This window comes from Stylophora pistillata, chromosome 12 (assembly GCF_964205215.1).
Source record: "Stylophora pistillata chromosome 12, jaStyPist1.2, whole genome shotgun sequence".
NCBI classification, from domain to species: domain Eukaryota; kingdom Metazoa; phylum Cnidaria; class Anthozoa; order Scleractinia; family Pocilloporidae; genus Stylophora; species Stylophora pistillata.
The window spans coordinates 28,430,690-28,443,572 of NC_142530.1; the positions used below are offsets into that span (position 1 = coordinate 28,430,690).

Below are 12,883 nucleotides of genomic sequence, written 5' to 3' on the forward strand. Positions count from 1 at the left end.
ATAATGGAAGCCATTTGGTGGAGATCTTCTGCTAGGAGTGACAAACCATCGAGAAGCAGAAAGTGGTCGACCGAGGGGGCCTGTAACCAGGTATGTATGACCGCAAACGAAGTGTAGGCTCAAAGCGTGTCCGACTCCCGTGGACACACCCGTGTGATTCTCTTACCTGGGACAGAGCCTAAAAACATCTGCATATTTCACCGCTTCTCTCTTTATTCTTGGTTTCTCGATTAAAAAACTTATAAGCCGTTGCTCCCAACAACTGTGAGAACCGAGTGCGTTTGGCGATGGGCCGCAGATAATTTGGTAACTCATTATCTCCTAAATATATTTGGAAGATTTCTACGGCCTTTTTACGCAATCAAGGCGAAAAATTAATTCCCTTTACTTGCGGAAATGATATAAACGATCTTCTCCATTTCCAGAACTACTTAGATGACACCAACAAGAAAAGAAGAGTTGTAATGAAGTGTTACTTCTCTAGGAAACGTTTTAAAATGCTTCCGTTTAGTGAATGAAAAGCGAGCGAGAAGAATTAGCGCGTATTGCTAAATGATAGCAGTTTTTTTCTGCTTTTCGAGGGCTCATATCTAACTTTAAAGAAAGAGATCGGCTAAAACAAAAAAGGACATTACTTTTTGAATGGAAACGGATAGAAGTAAAATATGTCTTTTACTGACGTGACTGATAGGAGTTGTATTATACAACTTGGTTAACACAACACGATACGCTGCACAGTCTATTTGAAGAAACAAGGAGTATTAAAGAAGGCCAAGAAGATAAGATCATGTAAATTCTTTGTTTTGTTGTTTATGAACGTTAAACGGAAACTTTACAGCCGCAAATCGCAAGAAAACATATTCAAAATAAACGCAGGTGTTTTGGTAGACATCCGTGGCGACTAGAAAGTGATCGTTATAGTGCACTGAAGGTAAAACAGCAAATAATTTTGTCGTTTGACTGAATGGTTTGCTTTCCTTCATCACCAGAAGAACTTATATTGCACGTGATCACAACGTGTACATGATTGACGGCCCTTTCCTTTTAAAGCTTCCTACTCAGTCAATAATTTAACAAATTGCACGTGGTCACATGAATCTAAGGGAACAGATGATCGTTTACAAACCCTTAACTAATAAGGAATACTGGAGGAGGACAAGATGTGATCGTGTGCAAGTCAACCATTTGTCCTTCCCCCTCAGGCACAGCGGAACCTTTATCTGAATTTCAGTGTTCCATTGACTTCAGCAGCTGTGTAATTCTGTTCATTTTGGAACATGTTCTCTCAGTCACGAAAAAAAAGAACTGCGACAACAAAATGGGCCCTTTTTGACACAGTTTCCTAAAAATTCAAAAGATTTTCTGAAAATATCCAAGTCGTCTCCCGAACAAACACAAACACACAAATTTTGGGAAATGGATACTAACTTTCTTTAGCATTCAACTGATAAGGGATTTTCGATGAAAATATCGTCGGTGTACAGGACCTTGTAAAATTTGTTTCCGTGTGTTAATTTTGCGGCGCCTTATTGATTACTACTTCAATTCTGCGTTGGAAAATACGTCAATTTTTTTAACTTTTAAAACTGAGTGGGAAGCTTGATAAGGTCAGTAGTATGATAATAATAATAATAATCGACTTTATTTAAAGAGGGTATACACATAACAGCTTACGCTGATAAACCAGTGGCCCTCAAAACTAAAGTGAGTAAGTAATACATTCTAAGCCATAGAGAATAAAAATAGAACTAACTAGTCCAACAATGTAACTATTCAAAGATTATAAATACAATAAAACTAGATTATAATACAGCTTTAAAAGAATCAATGTCTCTATAAGAATTTATAAAATAATTCATCAAATCATTCCTAATAGAGGAGATGCTACGTTGTTTCTTAAGCTCATTTGGAAGACTATTCCATAACTTAATACTACTAACAACAACAAACATATGAAACATATGTATGAACTGCGGTTATGAAACGTATATGTGCACGATCCTTCGCAGTAAAGCACTATTTGAGCAATAGTGAAAATCAGACCTGAAAAACATTTCAGGCCTGTACGGGATTCGAACCACTGACCTCTGCGATACTAGTGCAGCGCTCTACCAATTGAGCTAACAAGCCAACTGAGAGCAGGCCATCAAATTAATTCGACATAAACCCGTAGATGATAAATCAAACAACAACAAACACATGAAACATATGTATGAACTGCGGTTATGAAACGTATATGTGCACGATCCTTCGCAGTACTATTTGAGCAATAGTGAAAATCAGACCTGCGAAGGATCGCTAGCATTGTGTAAGCTGAGTGCTTTCGCTGGACATGTCTCCACGGCTGTGTCAGTTCAGAGTCTGGTTCTGATAGCAGTCGATCGATTTGTAGCAGTGGTATTTCCCCTCCGCTCCCCACTGATCAGTTCAAAGTAGTGCAAGTTCCTCACTATCGTCATTTGGATCGTCGCCATGACATTCCATTGCCCATACTTGATTGCCATCGGAGTTTTCAAGTATCCAGAGGGGTTTTGTCAGTGGCAGTGGGATGACGTATTTGGAGAGTCCTCATCGCTAGAAGGCTACATTTTGGGAACGGTCATTGTTGTCTTCTATGTCCCTTTGGTTTCGATCACCATACTTTACGTCGCCATCACCTTAACAATTGAATCCCACAAGATTCCAGGCGAGCAATCAGCAAACGCAAGAAATCCGCGTTTGAAGAGAGAGAAAATTGTTCTGAAGATGTCCGTTGTCGTCGTGTTAGTTTTTGCAGTATGCTGGCTGCCATACAGTATCACGGTCTCAATCTCCTTTCCCTTTTCATCAGATAGCGCCGTGATATCATCTTGCAGTTTCCAAAACTCTATAGCTATCGCCATTTTTCTTGCTCACTCATACTGTCCTGTAAACCCTTGTATCTGTTTTATTTTCAGTGGTAATTATCGTCAAGGTCTTAAGAATTTCCTCAGTTGTTGTTCTGCGGATGAGGTTGCTTAGGTATCGTTTTCACCCCAGCCTTTTGCATTTTGTTCAAACTTATCCAAAGATTGATTTGGCTTGCTATACCGATTGGTTCTTTCTCCCTAAAAATAAACAAACTTACGATGTAGTTGGTGCGGCGTGAAACAGCTATCAACTGCATGACTCACTGTTTAGTGAAAATAAGCTCTGCCTTTATAATTTCTGACCTCGTCAAACTGCTCTAAAAATTCCTTTCCGTTTATTTTATTTTATCCAAGCGTTAGCGTCAAGTTCTAAGTAATGTCCTGAGCTGCTTTAAGGGGAGTCTTGTTTTATTGCGCCCGAGAATTTCGAGCCTAGCTTTCGATAAAAGTCAGTGGAAGCGGAGTTCAACGTTTTCCCTCTTTTTCGTTTATCTTTAATCAGCTGTACATGCAAAATAACTTTCAAATGTTATTGAAATAAACTGGGATATCTTTAAAACTCATTAACCTCAGTTGTTTCGCGAAATTCGTGAATAATATTAAATTAAGACATTTACTTACATCCTGTACATAGTTTATCTTAATAATTTGGATATATCAACAAAGTTGAAATGGTAAATTGGCCACCATAACGATTACAAAAGCTGACATTTCTAGCGTTAGCCCTTCGTCGGAGCGAAACGTCAGCTTTTGTAATCGTCGGAGCGAAACGTCAGCTTTTGTAATCGTCGGAGCGAAACGTCAGCTCTTGTAATCGTTACGGTGGCCAATCTACCATTTCAACTTTGTTGATATATCCAAATTATTTCGTTACCCCCACCGACACAGCCCCAAACAGTTTCTTTCGAAACTATCATCATTTATTCATTAGTTTATCTTATACGGAGAGAAACTTTGTCCAACCGTTGTTTGAACTCTAGATCTGGTTTCAGGATTTCCGGTTCTATTGTGAATATTGTAAACTCTACTTGCATGCAAATAAAAAATTTTCTGATGTGAAAAACAAATGGTATAAAGAAGCTACGAAGGCTGGTTTTGAGTTTAGCCGGATCACTGTTAGTCTTTTCTATGCTGGAAATCGGAAAATTTGAAACTGAAAAAGTAATAAATAAATAAAATAAAAGGCAATCTAGAGGAGAGAAACTCGCCTCTCTTCATGTAGTCTCCCTCGCAGCCGTTTTTTCGGATGTCACGCAACGCTCCCCCAAAAAGAACTTTCTGGTGAAGCATTGCGTGACATCCGAAAAAACGGCTGCGTGGGAGACTAAATCTAATTTGACTCGTATTGAATAATAAAGAGCTCAGGAATCGATTTAAACTAAGATAGCTATTTGATAAGCGTCTACCCTGAAGGCTCTAGAATTGAACTGTCAATCACCAAAAGCCTCAAAATTTAACCCGTAGCCGACAAAGTTCCCACAAAAAAACGGTTGTCAACTGTCAGAGCCACCTCCACATTGAGACCCTTTCACAAGAGATTTATGCTTTGAGGTAGGAGAACTCTTTTGTAACTACATAGTTGGGTGGTAGACAAAGTATGATATAATTTGCAGAGATTATGGAAAAGTTTTTACTCAACTCAATCAAAAAGCGGTACTGAGCAATTGTTAAGTTTGTCCACACACCAGGATTCATATTTTCCATATTCACATCAATACAAAATTCTCCTTAAAATTGATTCTACCTCACATCGCTTCACAGTCTGTTCCCATCTTTCACACTTTTACTATAAAAATATCATGTTTTCACTCGTTTTCCATACAGCCTTTACTTGGCGTACTAGACGCCAATTCAATATCATTAACGGCTTAAGGCCGAAACGTTTTCAACAGAAAAAAAAATACAATTAAGACGAGATCAGCGTAAATATTTCCAAAACATTACTCGATAAACTGAGACTACGTTTACACTAGAGGAAATTGTTCCGGATTCGTGATGAATCCGAAACGTTTTAGTACCGGATTCATTCTGCCGTTTACACGAAAGTGGACGAATCCGAAATAAAAACTTCTCGGTTTGGTCGTGTCTCCGGAGATTTTGAATCCGGAATTTAAAGTGGGAACTTTGAATCCAATAACTTTTGAATCCGGAAAGTTTTGTCGTGTAACCGCTTTTTTCCTCGAATCCGGATATTATTTCCACCTGCAATCTTTTGAGTTTCCGGTGAAACCAAAATGGATCTGGTGCTAACATTGCTGGCGGTCTCCGGTTGCCTAATCTTGTTGCAGGTTCAGGCGATAAATTTTATCATGTGTACCGCAGTATTTCTAAAGAAACGAAAATTATTATTGCAAGGAAGTTTAACGTCAGCCACACTTAATCGGCGACGACGTAGACTGCTTGGCATCTGGATCTACTCTAGCCTTTTTCTGTGGCATCTGGATCTACTCTAGCCTTTTTTGGGGAAGGCATTTTCACTTTGATGATCGAACGACGAAACAACACTGGGCTTGGTAACCATTTCATTTCGAATGTTCCCAGAGTTGTCGTTGTGTGTAAACGGTCAGGAATCCGAACATCCTTTCAGTGTAAACGCCTACGAATCCGAATACTCCAAAATTGATGAATCCGGAAACATTTACGATTCCGGATCTCCTCTAGTGTAAACCTAATCTCCAAATGTGTAATCCGAATCTCCTCTTGTGTAAACCTAGTCTGATCAGAGTCTTTCGGCCAGGACGTATTGCAATCACGAAGTCGAAAGAAGAATAAAACTGTGATGAAGTATTTAACCGGATTAATTTTAAATGGTGTCTCTTTTGTTATCACATTTGTCTGTTTAGTGTGAATAAAAAAAAGACTGGAAAAGAACGAACTTTTCTGTCTTGACATCTACGGAAGAGTAGATAGCTGTCTTTCCATTCTTTTAACTGAAAAGTCTATTAACATCTTCAGTTAACGGAGTGCTTTCAACAAGTAAGTCTAGTGAAATGAGTACAGTTAACAAGTCACAAACTGGTGTTTTCCTCAATAGACGTTCCTCCTTTGCGTTCGTAAAATTTATTCCACGAAATGGTTGTAAGACCCAAAGCAAGCAGCGAATTTCTGTTTCTATGGAAATCGACGAAAGGGAAATTACTTTTTTAAGGGAAAAATAGAGTTAAATATGTCTTTTACTGACAACACTGATAGGAGTTGTATTATACAACTTTGTTAACACAACACGATACACCGCACATTCCATTTGAAGAAACAAGGAGTGTTAAAGAGGACCAAGAAGAAAAGAGAATTGTAAATTCTTTGTTTTGTTGTTTTTGAACGATAAACGGAAAAGCAGCAACCGCGAATCGCGAGAAAACATATTAAAAATAAACGCAGGCGTTTTGATAGACATCCATGGCGACTTGAAAGTGATTATTATGGTGCACTGAAGATAAAACAGCAAATAATTCTGTCGTTAGACTGAATGGTTTGCTTTCCTTCATCACCAGGAGAACTTATGTTGCACGTGATCACATCATGTAAATGATTGACGGCCCCTCCTACTCGTGCAGTCAGTAATTTAGCAAATTTTGCGTGATCACAAGAATTTAAGAGAACAGATTATTGTTTACAAAACCCTTAATCAATAAGGAATACTGGAGGAGGACAAGATGTGATCGCGTGCAAGTCAACCATTTGTCCTTCCCCCTCAGGCACAGCGGAACCTTTATCTGAATTTCAGTGTTCCATCGACTTCAGCAGCTGTGTAATTCTGTTCGTTTTGGAACATGTTCTCTCAGTGATAAGAAAAAAACTTACCACTAAACATAAAATTAGAAATCGGCTTTTATTCAGGCCCTGCAACAACAAAATGGGCCCTTCCTTTCTGACAGAGTTTCCTAAATATTTGTAAGATTTTCTCCGAATATCCGACTCGCCTCCCAAACTAACACAAAGACGCAAATTCTTGGAAATGGAAACTAACTTTCATTAGCATTAGACTGATAAGGGATTTTCGATGAAAATATCGTCGGTGTACAGGACGTTGTCACACTGTTTTTCCTTGTGTTAATGTTGCGGCGCCTCATTGATTGGTACTTTAATTCTGCGTTGGAAAAGAAGTCAAATTGGTTAAATTACTAACTGAGTGGGAAGCTTAAAAAGGAAGGGGCCGTCAATCATTTACACAATGTGATCACGTGCAAGTGAGCCGACTATTTTTGAACCTAAGAAACACTTAAACTTAAGTAACTAGGCTACTGAGTAAGTTCCAGGCTGGATTCAACTTACGAAGACACAATAATTGAAATGTCGTCGTCGCAGGACAAAACACTGTAGTGTTCCAGCTGTCAGTATCTGTAACTGGGAAATTTCTGGCGTCGTTTTCTTGTCATTTCGTTGACAGCACTAATCATAATAATAATAATAATAATAATAATAATAATAATAATAATAATAATTAGATTGACTTTCGACTTTTGAAAACTCTCCCCTTTCCTATCATATGCTTAATTGAAAAAAATATATCGATCATATTATTCAAACAAAAGCTATTGAACTCCCACTGTGGTTACCTCCTTCGAGAAAGTCCCTTTGGTTTCGATCACCATACTTTACGTCGCCGTCGCCGTAACAATTAAATCCCACACGATTCCTGGCGAGCAATAAGCAAACGTAAGAAAACAACGTTTGAAGAGAGAGAAAATTGTTCTGAAGATGTCCGTTGTCGTCGTGTTAGTTTTTGCTGTATGCTGGCTGCCATACAGTATCACGGTCTCAATCTCCTTTCCCTTTTCATCAGATAGCGCTGTGATATCATCTTGCAGTTTCCAAAACTCTATAGCTATCACCATTTTTCTTGCTCACTCATACTGTCCTGTAAACCCTTGTATCTGTTTTAATTTCAGTGGTAATTATCGTCAAGGTCCTAAGAATTTCCTCAGGTGTTGTTCCACGGATGAGGTTGCTTTGGTATCGTTTTCGCCCCAGCCTTTTGCATGTTGTTCACCCTTATCCAAAGATTGACTTGGCCCACTATGCCGACGTAGTTGGTGCGGCGTGAAACATTTATCAACTGCATGACTCACTGTTTAGTGAAAATAAGCGCTGCCTTTAAATTTCTGACTTGGTCAAACTGCTCTAAAAATTCCTTTCATTTATTTTATTTTATCCAAGCGTTGGCGTCAAGTTCTAAGTAATGTCCTGAGCTGCTTTAAGGGGAGTCTTGTTTTATTGCGCCCGAGAATTTCGAGCCTAGCTTTCGATAAAAGTCAGTGGAAGCGGAGTTCAACGTTTTCCCTCTTTTTCGTTTATCTTTAATCAGCTGTACATGCAAAATCACTTTCTAATGTTATTGAGATAAACTGGGATATCTTTAAATCTCATTAAACTCAGTTGTTTTGCGATATGAAATCTCATTAAACTCAGTTGTTTCGCGAAATTCGTGAATAGTATTAAATTAAGACATTTACTTACATACTAAACATAGTTTATCTTATACCCAGAGAAACTTTGTCCAACGGTTCTAACCGTTATTTGAACTCTAGATCTGGTATCAGGATTTCCGGTTCTATTGTAAATATCATAAAGTTTTGAAAGCTTTAGACTCTACTTGTAAATAACGAATTTTCTGATATGAAAAATAAATAGTATCGAGAAAGCTACGAAGGCCGGTTTTGAGTTTGGTATCACTATTAGTCTTTTCTATGCTGGAAATCGGAAAAATTGAAACTGAAAAAGTAATAAATAAATAAAATGAGAGGCAATCTAGAGGATAGAAACTCACCTCTCTTCATGAGCCCCAACGAACAGAAGTTTTTTACAAAGCCTTCAGTAAAATGTCATTGTATTGTGGATAAATGTCACAGAGTCCATCAAGACGTCAACTAAATTTCAACAAGTTCTTACTAATGAGACGACCAAAATAATGGAAGCCATTTTTAGGTGATCTTCTTCTAGAAGTGATAAACCCTTGAGAAGCAGAAGGCAGCCGATCGAGGAGCTTAAATGCTCTTAGTTCTGCCGATTTCATGGAGAATAGATCGAAAAGAAGGAGAAACCCTTACTTTCAATGATGTCTCCGCTTAAAAAAATTTCCAAGGTTGAAAGAGAGTTCTGGAGGGAATATCAGACACGGCAATTAATATTAGCTATAGTTTCCTTCAAATTTCCGCTTTTTTTCGATTTTTAGCCGATTATTTTGCATATAAAAAACCAGGAAAGATTTATTGCAGCTCGACGTTTGGGAATCATCATGACTCCATTATCAAGAGACTAGTTAAATAGCATCCTTCGTGGACCTCACCAAAGCTTTCGACTTTAGGTGAGCAGAAGTGGGCTCTTCCAGATCCTGCAGAAGATCGAATGTCCTCCCAAACTCCTGGCAGTCATTACCTCCTGCCATCAGGACATGCAGGGCACAGTTTGCTTTGATAAGGCCACCTCTGGCCCCTTCCCACTCCGCAGTGGAGTGAAGCAGGGTTGCGTTCTAGCACCAATCCTGTTCAGGATATTCTTCTCGATGATCCTCCAGTACGCCTTCGCCGACTGTGGTGATGGAGTCCACGTCCGTACGAGGCAAGATGGCAAACTCTTCAACATTTCCAGACTCCGCGCCAAGACCAAGACCTAAGAGGTGCTGATACACGGGCTGCTGTTCGCAGATTACGCTACTTTAACATCTCACAGCGGGGAATGTCTCCAGCACCTGGTCGACAAGCCTTCCGCTGCCTGCGGGGAGTTTGGGCAGACAATCAGCCTCAAGAAGACCTACGTCATGGCGCAGAGTGCCGAGTCTCCTCCTTCCATCACAATCGGGGACACTCAGCTCGAGGTCGTAGACGCCTTCACCTACCTGGGCTCCACAGTAACAAGCTCAACATCTTTCGACGCCGAAATCAACTCGAGAATCGCTAAGGCTACAGGGGTCATGGCCAAACTCAACAAACGAGTGTGGAACAACAGCCTGCTGAGCGAAAGGACCAAGGTTTGCGTCTACCAAGCTTGTTTCCTGTCGACTCTTCTCTATGGCAGCGAGTCTTGGTCGACCTACGCCGGACAAGAGCGTCGCCTCAACAGGTTCCACCTCCGCTCACTTCGACGCCTTCTGCGCATCAAATGGCAGGATCAAGTCCCAGACACTGAGGTCCTTCCGCGTGCTGATCTCTTGAGAATACCTTCCTTGCTCATTCAGAGACGCCTTCGTTGGCTTGCACATGTCCATCGCATGGTGCCTCAGCGCCTGCCACGTGAGATTCTCTACGGAGAACTACACGACGGCCCCCATCGAGCCGGCAGACGTCTGCTGCGCTTGAAAGACACCATAAAGCGCGACCTCAAAGCAGCTAACATTGACGCAACCATCTGGGAGGACACTGCTGTCGATCGTAATACCTGGCGGCACAGTGTCAAAGCTGGAGCCTCAAGAGCTGATGAGGACGGCAGAGTCCAGGCCATATTGAAGAGAGCGGCGAGAAAGCAACACGCGGTCTCTGCGCGCGCCCCATCTACCTACGTCTACGCAAACTACGTGAGGGACTGCCACTCCAGGATCGGGCTTCACAGCCACGCGAGATCCTGCCCCGCCCGCCCTGTGTGCTAACCATCGCTTCCTCGAGACGAGGATTCCGAATAGTTAAATAGCACGCAACTGAGGAAAGGTACAACGGATAAGCATAAATTACAATAAACGGCCTAAAAAAACTCCTTAGCGCGGATGGAATCTGTTTGCATGTTCAGTGTTGGTTTACGCATGCGAATGTATCACATTTCTTTGACGAGGCAATCAAATTTGCTGCTATATTTCGTGATCATGTGAATTGCTTAATGAAGCGTTCAGGCATTTCACTATTGTGTTGGAGGTTATAATGTTTGTAAATCGAAGATGACTTTCAAGTGGGCCCTTTTACGCGCTCGGGTAAGTGACCACGTGTATAACCCACATACCCTGAATCACATATGTTACATTTAAACTCATATACGGGACATTGTAGGTTGACAATAGGGGGCTTAATCTCGTGTCGCTTAAGTTGTTACTCGAGCTTAGGGCTTAAAAACACTGGTTGAACAGTGAAGTTCAACTTGGAACTTAGATTGTTCAGTAGTTCTTTAGCATAACTAACTGAAGACTACTCTCACAGTCATCGATGGTACATCAGGTGATGGGCAGGGCTCTTGAGATGAAATCCTTCTCTCAACGAACCGCTTAATTGTAGATTCAACCAGTGGCTTGGGGTATTTCAAGTTATGAAAAACCCTTCTAAGGTATGTTTTTGAACAAAAAAAACGTTTGCTTTGCAAGTTAAACTTCTTATCTTTTGGATATGATGATGGGGAACCGAATCGATGCAACCATTTCCTCGTAGCAGACTAAAGAAGCCATGAACGTAAGGCCTATTTTAAGAATAAGAGAAAGAAGAAAGTGTAGCTATTATGTGAGGTTATTAAAATGAAAACGTAGCGTCTAAAACCAGTTTTTTCTCACTTTTCTTTCCATTGTAATGCGGTTCGAACTTGACTCTATCTATTTTGATGATGGGGAACGTTGAGTTTCTGGCAGTAATGGCTCAAAATGCGAAATATTTTTTATTTCCCCATTATTTCCTTTATACTTCGCAGCCATATTTAATCCGTATTTCCGCACTTAACACTTGCTCGTAGCCATTTTGGCAGCCATCTTGTATAGGATTTCTGGCTATGGTAACGTTCCTTTTTTCTGGACATGATCCTTTCTTTACGCCTGGTGAATGACAAGAATGAAAACTCCTCTTTTGAAATTAGAGATCTTCGTCTCTTTGTAATGCGTTTGCATCGGCGTCAAGCATCAATTTCCCTGTTAAATCTCTCGCTTTTGTACGTTTTTGTGTCAAGAATGCAATTTCTGAGTCTGACATTTCAGCCGTGAATTTCATTGTACCGCGGCGAGTGGCTGTTTGCCTGTCTTACAAATGATTATATTTTGTGTCTGGAAGTGCTCCACAGACAGCAAACACCGAATGCATGGAACTTAACGAAATCCTAGCGAATGAGTTTCTTTCCTTACTCTTGGTTTCTCGATAAGAGAACTTGTGAACTTTCACTCCCAACGGCAATAAGAATCGAGTGTGTTCGGCTGTTCGGGGATGGTTCGTAGGTAGCTTGCCAAAGATATTCTATGTAGAATTGATACTTCCTTTCTAGGCGACCACCGCAAAAATAAAGTAAATAAATTAACTGAGATAAATAAGTTGTATGCCCGCGAACAGTTATACGCAAAAATTGTCTTGCACATATAAACATATCGACAAATTAACTCGACTTCAGTCAAAATTATAGTGTGACCGCTTAACGCAGGTTCCATAGACAAATGGTATTAAAAACAAGGGTTAAAAATTTCATTTTATGCCATAGTCGACCAGTTAATGCACAAAAACTTGTTCAGAAAGATACTACTAACATTGATTTCGGGAGATAAACATGGATCAAATTTTCTAAAAATATTTTTCCTATATTATTTGAGAGATCCGCTTTGAGAGACTGTTCAATACAGGTAAAGGCAAAATACAACCGTTGGGACTCAATAAGGAATTACAGCTGTAAATGGGTAAAAATTTGGAGACTTTGAAAACCGATGATACCGTGAAGCTTGATAAGGCTGAAAGGGCTGTCAATCATTTACACGATGTGATCTCGTGCAAGTGAGCCGACCGCACCGTTCCTAAGAAAAACTTAAAGCTTTTTCTGGTTTTGTGCCATCGCCTAATCAAGCCTGTTAATTATGTTCGGTGCAAAACAAGTTCCCCGCGTGAAGAAAAAAGCATACCTTTTACCACGTACATAAAATTAAATATCGGCCTTATACTGTCCTAAGCTCTTCTTTTTCATAATAAGTTCTTGCAAATTTGTAGAATTTTCAACAACAAAAACTCCAACTCATCTACTGAGTAACGAGGCTACTGAGTAACTTCCAGGCTGGATTAAACTTTCGATGACACAAAAATTGAAAATGAATTTTTTATTGATATGTCGCCGCACGA

At 40.0% G+C, this 12,883-nt stretch overlaps 1 pseudogene; it reads left to right on the forward strand.

Moving 5' to 3' along the window:
* The first annotated feature begins 3 nt into the window (after positions 1–3).
* Positions 4–3,525, forward strand: LOC148719508 (tachykinin-like peptides receptor 99D; annotated as a pseudogene).
* Positions 3,526–12,883: the final 9,358 nt, after the last annotated feature.